The sequence below is a fragment of the Palaemon carinicauda genome, chromosome 40 (genome assembly GCF_036898095.1).
Source record: "Palaemon carinicauda isolate YSFRI2023 chromosome 40, ASM3689809v2, whole genome shotgun sequence".
Classification (NCBI taxonomy): domain Eukaryota; kingdom Metazoa; phylum Arthropoda; class Malacostraca; order Decapoda; family Palaemonidae; genus Palaemon; species Palaemon carinicauda.
Window position 1 is genome coordinate 31,320,313 of NC_090764.1, and position 10,000 is coordinate 31,330,312.

General features: G+C 32.1%; 1 protein-coding gene and 1 long non-coding RNA gene across 4 annotated transcripts in view; one reads left to right on the forward strand and one right to left on the reverse strand.

The window, feature by feature from the left end:
• Positions 1–10,000, reverse strand: part of LOC137631610 (calcium-activated chloride channel regulator 1-like) — a 136,030-nt gene that overhangs the window by 62,246 nt on the left and 63,784 nt on the right. The window lies entirely within an intron of this gene.
• The window catches only part of LOC137631611 (uncharacterized), a 262,063-nt gene continuing 260,385 nt past the window's right edge, over positions 8,323–10,000 (forward strand). Inside the window, exon 1 of the long non-coding RNA XR_011041927.1 lies at positions 8,323–8,384. This is a non-coding gene — a long non-coding RNA (uncharacterized lncRNA). The remainder of the gene's footprint in view (positions 8,385–10,000) is intronic.

Consider the following 10,000-nt stretch of genomic DNA (forward strand, 5'->3'; position numbering starts at 1 on the left):
CCCTAAAGTACACATTTTTCATGTAAAGTAATTTCGCGTTCTTCATCTTCTACACTGATATATCCAGAGCTCAGCTCTGCATAAATCGTTGAAATCTAGTTAAACGAGAACATAAAGTAAAGTTGTTCAGAAGAAACATAATTTACTCTCTCTCTCTCTCTCTCTCTCTCTCTCTCTCTCTCTCTCTCTCTCTCTCAACTCCACCATATTTCCTTTGGATTGCAAGCATTTACTACGCAAACTTAAATATAAAAATTCTAATCTATTATGTTTACTGTTGTAAATTAAATCTCTCTCTCTCTCTCTCTCTCTCTCTCTCTCTCTCTCTCTCTCTCTACCAAAAGGGAAAGGCCGCAAATGAAAAGTGATTTTAGGGAACGCAATCAAACTTTGTAATCTCCAAACAAAAATATATTTATTTTGCCCTTGAACTTCGGTATATGCATTTTAACAAGTCTCTATTTCTGTTATTCCGTTATATGCGGGGAGCGTATGTGGTGGGAGACACGTGATTTAAACAAAGGGTAAAAGTATGTATATGCATATATATATGTATATATATATATATATATATATGTATATATATATATTATATATATATATATATATATATATATATTGTGTGTGAGTGGGCTGTTACGTTATAACAGAAAGACGAGTTGAATGCAGCTAACTTTATTTCAACAGATAACGGGTTTATATACAAGCAGTTCTGAGCAAGAATATAACAAAAGTTCAAATGCATGAAAAGGCAAGCTTAAATGGGTTCTGTTACCAATGCGATTGGAGAGCGAGATATAAAATAAGGAAATACCGTTACAGTGTACGAGCTTGTGTGAAACACGTTCGGTGCAGTCTATATATATATATATATATATATATATGTATATATATACATATGTATATATGTGTGTTTGAAGAATGATCTGCTCTCTTACGAAGGAATAATTTCACAGCCAGCAGTCTTTCACTTCTCTATTAGATTTAATACTTAAATCAATATGTCTCCTGTTCTTCTTCTTCCTAAATATGACATGCCACAATCAACTAATTATCAGGTGAGTAATTCTTCCTTAATCTTGACATAGGCGCAACAGATATTTCCTGAAGCCTCCAGTAATTATATTCTCCCCCTCCCACAGTAGTTGATTGGATATTTTACTACGTAAATTAGAGAGAAATTAATGATTTCATCATCAGAAAGTCGTAAATTCTTTTATTGCCACATAAAATCATGTAAATACTCCATTGATACATTCTTGTATTGACTATGGGTACTGAAAGATAATTGTATTAGTATAATAACAAGTCTAGGACATAGAAGGAACATTCTCACTTTGCACAGAGAGAGAGAGAGAGAGAGAGAGAGAGAGAGAGAGAGAGAGAGAGAGAGTCAGGTGTTTTCTTTGTGTGTGCACATTGATATATTTATTTTAAAAATTAGTTAATCTAAAGATATTTGCTTAGAAATTTGCAACATTAGTTCCATTTATGATGCTAATACACGTATCATGAATATTATTTTTATGCTTTCTTAAAAAAAAAAAAATATTTGTCGAATTAATTACAACTACGACCTTGTGCTTTCGTAATGGTCCAGTTTCTGTGCAGTCATGTGAAACCTTCCATTTCTTTGTAATTATTCTTGTTTCCTTATTTTAATTAATCGTAAATATTGCTAATGTTATTCACATACCACTCTTTTCAGTTTTGTATTCGGATTTCTTTTGTTATTGACTCCCTACCTATTTTCTCCATATTTATATTTTGAGTCCTTAAGGCTACAGTGTTATACAATCAATTGCTAAAGAACATATATATTCACTGGGTTACATTACAGAATGTACAGCAACTAAAATTTCTGTTTGTTCATCTGACACGAAGAAACACAGCATGCTAACATACATACATACATACATACATACATACATACATACATACATATTAGTTTTATTTGTGTTCAATCCTTCAGAATTCAGGTTTGGATAATTCTATCTTCGATTGTCATCTTACCACTATATCTAGGATTAAAAAATGTGATAAAGGCCACCATCATGCTTGTTGGTGTTTTCAATGGTTACCGTTGGGAGTAATTGAATTATGTTTTTCCTACTGATGGCTATGGTTTAAAGAGCTTTTGACTTGTTCTGAATGTGAGGCTGCTGACAATTCTCGTAATTGCTTGAACTAAGTGTATACTAATTCCCATGTTGTTAGAACAAACAAGGCTCGTCCTCCGGTTGGAGCGTCTGATCATGTCTTGTTATTACTAAATAAGACTGAGTAGTCTGTCCATGATATGTCATGCTCTTGTATGGTATAGAGTATATCAAATATAAAGCAGACTGGAATGGTAATTTGAGTGATCATTTGCGTTTAGATTGGCCAAAATTGTATAAGTGGGTTAACCGTGTTATCATCTAAAATGAAAATCTGGTCATATCATAGACAAACCCTTTTTCAATGTTGATTGTGAACGTGTCTATTTAAAGAAACAAAGTTTATCATCACTGGAAACGTACAGATCAGATTTTACTTGACCTAACTATATTGAGCTTAGAGCAGTTTTTTTTCTGGGCATTTATTCTTAAAATGTAAAGAATTACAGATTGACAATAAAAGATACTTTTTTTCTGGTACAACCTAGGAACATAAATAGTGGGCTATCCTCAAATTTGAACTCTATGAGACAGACGTAGATGGCTCTATTACTCACTGTCCAAAGGTTAAGGCAACCCTTTTGGTTGAGGTGTTTGATGTGAAATAGTAACTCAATCTTCCTGTTGCCATTTTTCTTGGTGCTACACCAACTAGTTTAGCTTTTTGTCCAATGAAACTCTTATTGGACTCGGATGCTAATGGAAGTGTAGACCCAAATGGAATGTTTCTTCCTTTTTTATAGACAGTTTATTTCTTAGTTCCTAAGTTGTCTAATAATCTACCCATACCGATTACCACCTAATTTCCACAACCCCCATATTATCAAAAGTTTTTTAGTGTGTTTTGGTAAAAGTTCAAAGTAGGTATATTGGATGTACATATGTAATCATCTGTACAAAGGATGTACAGAAATCCCATGATTGTTTGTAGTCGGGAGTCTCTTGATTTTAGGACTAACTTTTACCATGTTAATCATAAGACCCTTTTCTTAGGATCCTAATTGAAATTTCAAGAAATACATTGAAAGGGTAGTTGTTGATGGGCAATGTAGAAGCTATGGGAATGTATTATTTGTATTTTCTCAAGGCAAAGATATTTTTTGTACTATATACGCATGACACCTGCTTTGTCATAGAAAGCAACCTTATTGCATATGCAGATGATTCTACTCGCTTTACATCAATTCCATCTACTGAATTTAGATTTAGGGTTGGTAAATCCCTTGATAGTAATCTAGATTGAATATGTACATGGTGTAAGTTATAGGGGATAAAGTTAAACCCAAACAAAATTCAAAAGGTTATTCAAAATTTCATGTATAATTCTTACTTGTAAACTCTCTTTAGAGACACATATTCTGTTTCTTCTTTGATTGCACAAAATATTATATTGAGAATGTCTTTTAAGATTTCCGGTGATCCTGAGGAATTATTTAATTCTTTCATTTTACCATGTTTTCAGTATTGTTCACATTTGGTCTGCTAAATTAGTGTTTTGTGTTTGCTGTATAAGATTTCCCACGATTTTAACCATCCTTTGCAATTAGATCTTCCCTGACTGTATCATCATGTGTGTTGTATAAGGTCTGCAGAAATTCCAATATTCATGTCTTCTCCATCATAAGGCTTAACACTACAGAGTTTTCTAGAAGTTTTATTCCAGCTGGTATCAGATTATGGACTAACCTACCTGATCAAGCCGTTGACACTTTTTGTAAATGCTTTCATATTTTGTATATGAATGATCAGTTTTAACGTTTTGTTGATCTTGACACAATTTATATCTTTTATTTTCATGTGTATTTTATTTTTTATTTTTCTATATCAATTCCTCTCTATGCTGCTTTCCCTATTGGAATCCCGGGGCCTGTAGCACCCTGCTTTCCCAACTTCGTTTGTAGCTTGGATAGTAATAATAATAATAATACATACATACATACATACATACATACATACATATTAGAATTAAACACATCCACCATATCAAGGCAAGACGCTTATTATTGCGTTTCCTAATGGTTCCCTAGATTCCTTTCGCAGTTATCACCCTTGGGGATCTAGATGACGAGGTTCCCCTTCTACAGAAAAGAAAAAAAAAAGGAATCTTCCCCCTGGCTACCTACTGCATGGAAATATCAATAGCCATTACTGTAATGAGCATCGCACCACCATCACAACGCGAGATAATAAACTCCGACGGGGAGGTAATGTGCCAGAGTTCCGGAATCATTATCTCTGCTTCGTGAAAGCCAATTTTATTACTGGGGGTTTCTTGTTAAGTTTTAGAGTGAAATGAACGTGCCAGTTTGCTGTCTTATTATTATTATTATTATTATTATTATTATTATTATTATTATTATTATTATTATTATTATTATTATTATTATTATTTCACCGCTAGGTATATTTTCGGATATAGAGTTCTGGTATATATATATATATATATATATATACACATATATATATATATATATACATATACACATATATATATATATATTAATATATATATATATATATATGTATATATATATATATATATATATTTGTCTTCACCATCATAAGATTCAAAACAACACGGTATTCTAGAGGCTTTATTCTAGCTGTGATCAAGTGTGGAATGATCTTCCTAATCAGGCAGTTCAAATTTGCAGCTAATGTTTTTACGTTGACAGGCTGACGTAAGTCCATCTTCACAGTTTATATATGAAAAATCTATTTTAATCTTGTTACTGATCTTGGGGTATTTTATATTCATTATTTATTACTGCTCATATAATATATTTATTTCCTTTCCTCGTAAGGCTATTTTCCCTTATGTATCCCTGGGTTTTATACCATCCCGCCTTTCCATCTAGGGTTGTTGCTTAACTGGTAAAATAAATGATGCTAATTAAATAAATATGTATATATATATATATATATATATATATATGTATATATATATATATATATATATATATATATATATATATATCTATATACATCTATCTATATATATATATATATATATATATATATGTATATATATATATATATATATATATATATATATATATGTATATATACAGTATATATAGTGTGGGTCTGTGTATTTATGTATGTATATGTATATAGATATATACTGTGTGTGTGTGGATGATGTGAGGATGGTAACTCGGCGTTGAAAATCATCGCAGGACTGTTGACCAAAGCAGTACATTAGGTATATGGGAATTAACTTGAAGGGACCACACAACCAGGGTTGAAAACGTAATAGAGCCAACAGTCTCATCTAAAAGATTTGCTGTGAAATTAGAATACCAACGCCATTTCAACTAACCTTCCAGTCGGGAGAAATGTGTAAATTTTTCAATAAAGGATTACAGCGCATTATTATGATTTCTTTTGCAAGTGTGTTAGTATGTGTGTGTGTCGTGTTTATGTGTTTTACGTTTTTTGTATATAGATGAGTCTATTTAAAAGTTTTTAAAGTAATTAACGTTTTAAAAGTGTTACCGCACAGGGGCTTCATCCACGATTGAACGGCTAAAAGGTTATTATGGTAGTGATCGTTTTGTCTTTCTTTCTTTGGACATACCTCCTAGGGAAAAGTATATATATATATATATATATATATATATATATATATATATACATATATACATATATATATATATATATATATATATTTATAAATTAAGGGATAACGTATGAAGATTTACATCCATAAACCTCATAGACATACAGTACATTGGACATGCTACTCAGCTACTATTAAGAGTATGATGTCCATTAGTGTCCGTTAATTTCATAATGCCTAGATTTATTTAAAATATATGCAACTTACATTTAGTAAATATGTTTGTTTTTAGATTCAACTTATTAGCCTGCAAGTAATTGGAACTATTATGTTGCTGATGGGAATAGTGTTAACGACCTTTGAGTAATTGGTGGCTTTGGCTGGGAGTGGGTTGAAAACCTTGAAGGGTTCTCATTCTTCGAATCAGCGTGAATATGATGAGATATGGTGCCGGCAGACAAACTTTGTATTATATATTCTTATGAATTTGGATTACGTATCTTTTTTGGAAAGCCGAAATCAGAATTTCCTTTCATGTACGTGAGTTTTGAATTCATATTCTTATGCAACGTTATGGTACGTTATTTTACGATTGCAATTATTTGCGTTGTGATATGTAATTTTAACTTTTAAATCATGGTATGGTTTCTGGAATTTTACTTTTTGTGTTCCTAAGAATTTGTACTCCCTGGGTGTATATAAAACTAAGAGTTAAGACTTTGAATTGTGCTAAAACCTTGTTAGAGAAGGTTTTAGAATTGTAATAATAGTATTAGACAGCGATGTTAAATTGTTTTGGTAGGTGCATGCTAACAGTCCGTGCATTTTCGTATGCTGCCATGTGACATGCAAAATATCTTTGGATATTGGTGGTTTGTGCATTACTGTAGCACCATCGTCGGCAATTCAACCACTTTTGCGGGGGAAGGGATAGGGTTGCGTGATACTTTTGCTTTGAGAAATTCTTTGAAGGCATTGCTAATAATTCTTTATAATGTGTTTATTGATAGAAGTTCTATGAAAAAATTGAGATGATAGTTTACCTTACACTATAAGTTTATTGCATTTTAATTGTAGAATCTTCCAGGTTATCAAATAGAATATCATCCATTTATCATGCTTTACATGTAGCTAGGTTGTTGTGGCCTGATTGGTAACGTCTCTGCCTGGTTATTGCCAGACGGGAATTTCAGTTCTGCTCAGACTCGTTAGTGTTTGCAACCTTACCATCCTTGTAAGCTTAGGATGGGGAGGTTGGAGGAGCCTATAGGTCTATCTGCTTAGTCATCAGCTGCCATTGCCTGGCCCTCCCTGGTCCTACCTTGGGTGGAGAAGGGGCTTGGGCGCTGATCATACAATATTTGGTCAGCCTCTAGGGCATTATATTGCTTGATAGGGCAATTTCACTGTCCCTTCCAAGTGCCATTTTTTAGCGGCCTTTGAGCTTTTAAAAGTAAATATATCTTTACAGTTAACATTTTAAATAGTTTAATCAAATCTCTGCAAATGCCTAGCTCTATCTTGTTTTATTTCATTGCTCTGGCAGATGTGTATAAAACTGTTATTTCCGATGTAATGAATAACAGTAGATTAGAGGTTATACATACATACATATATGTATGTATATATATATATGTGTGTGTGTTTGTGTATATATACATACATATATATACATACATATATATATATATATATATGATTTATGATATTTATATATGTCTGAAGAAGTAATTTTTTTTTCAATGATATATCTGTGCCAGGCAGAAAGAGGCCTAACATACTTGTTTTTCCTTTTTTGGAGATAACCTCATAAACATTATGGTTTTTTCGAACAAATTCCAATGCTTCTTTTTTTTTCCTGTAAATCAATAGATTTTGATATTTGTTTTTCGTTCAAAAAGTGAAATATTACTCAACACTTCAATTCAATGGTCATTTTTCGCAGAAGTCACGTCATTCGAATAGTGTGATAATCATTTTCTAGTTCTGTCATCAACAGTCTCTTTTCAGTAACTGAAAGAAATAAAAAATTTTATACAAGTGCATTTCAGCATATTTGCATATAGCTATACAAACATAGTGTACATGTTTGCGTTTACACACACACACACACACACGCACATATATATATATATATATATATATATATATATATATATCTTTGGTTTTCATATCTTCATTCAATAGGAGATTCTAAGATGATATTCAGGCAATAAATGTCATGACTCATTAGCATTAATTTGTGTAATTCACACTCAAATCGTCATAAAATTTTCTTAATTGTCGATTTATGAAGACTGATAATGATAATGGGTTTTTGTAAGGACGTTTAGAGAATTACGAACGACATTATCTCTCTCTCTCTCTCTCTCTCTCTCTCTCTCTCTCTCTCTCTCTCTCTCTCTCTCTCTCTCTCTCTCTCATATGCAAATTCATATAATATATATATATATATATATATATATATATATATATATATATATATATATATATATATATATACTTACAAACTGTATTTACGCCTTGTCTAAATTATTCTTAATATCATATGCAGTATCAATATATATCATATGATAACGCTAACATGTATTTTTTTCCTTTCAGGCTGTGTTTGTATAGTGAGACGATCTTCAGCTTTATTTTTTTTATCTTCAACATGTCATGTAAGTAACCGTTATAAATTGATAAATTTTCCGTTTCCATATCTGGAAATATTCAACGTATCTTATTGAATATCTGTAACGTCAATATCCTTCGACGTAGCCCAGAGTTATTAGGTAAATGTTGCATATTTGAATTCAACTGTTGTTTGCATTTCTGAATCCAAGAATTACCCGTTGCCTTTGCTTATGGCGCACATAAGCTTTGACAATATTCCCCAGAGGTATTTCCTTTTAGTGATTCTATAGTTTGGAAAGCTGATTTTTTTTTCAGTTTGAATCTCTTATCCCACTGTTTTTCCCTTTTATATCTCTACCGATATATTTTCCTTTTCCAGCGTATATCCTTTTCACTTTTCCTTTTCCCCCACCATTCCCACGTTAGAATTTGGGGAATCACCGAAACAGACTCGATAAACATCGAGAGTAAGCAATGTATTTTTTTTTTCTTTTTGGTTCAGTCTTCTGCACCTCCATTGTTTACTTCTACCCTGCGGCCACTTCCGAGTATTTCAATTATACTCTCTCTCTCTCTCTCTCTCTCTCTCTCTCTCTCTCTCTCTCTCTCTCTCGCAAGAGAGTTAGTGGTACAAATGTTTCACCATTAAAACATATACACATCCACGAATTGCCATTGGTCTCTCTCTCTCTCTCTCTCTCTCTCTCTCTCTCTCTCTCTCTCTCTGTATAATATGTTACTTCTAGCTCGAATGTATTGTTTATTAGTAATAAAAATGTATCAAATAATATTACATTGCAGTAATTAGTAGAAATAAAAATCCTTTTACACTGGAATAGTGACGCAAATAAAGAAAAAAAAAAGTCTGGATGCCGTCTGGTTCCATCAGATAATTTGATTGGCTCTCCCTTGCCTTGTTACTCCCCATTCAACTTTTAATATCTATTGGAAAATCAGCATGACCAAACAAATTGGAAAATCAGTCTGACATGACAGATTGGAAAATCAGAGTGAGAAAATAAATAGAAGCACTATGTTAAATATTCATTCTTTAGATGTTTATTTAACATCCAAATGACCGTTAATAATAGTTAGTAAATTTATATTAACATATCAGTGCGGTATTTCCCAATATTCAGAGTATCTTTATCTGGTTTGATAAATGTTCCGCGAGTTTTGATTAATGATTATCAAGTGAGTCAGGTATAAGACTTTACTGGAATATTTTATTTATTTATAAGTGGTCCCAACATTACTGTAAGTGTAATAACCATTTCAATACAAAGCTGACTTAAATATAATAGAATATTTTTACTCGAACAGTGTTTTTACCTATGTATTGGATGTATTATCACTTTTTCGCGGAAAAAAATGATGATATTCAGTACGTTGGTATTTTTCATAGATCATTGATCGAGTCATTACGACCTCTTTCATTAATTTTTCAAGTTCAATACGTATTTTAGCTCCGTTTTCGAGATTAACGATAATCAAATGTAATACTTGTTGCGTAATTTCCGTTTAATGAACACGAACATGAGGAAATCACCTCGCACTATTACGTATTATTCATAATTTGGTATGACTTGCCTATATATATATATATATATATATATGCGTGTGTGCGCACGTGTGCGTGTGTGCGCACGTGCGCGTGTGT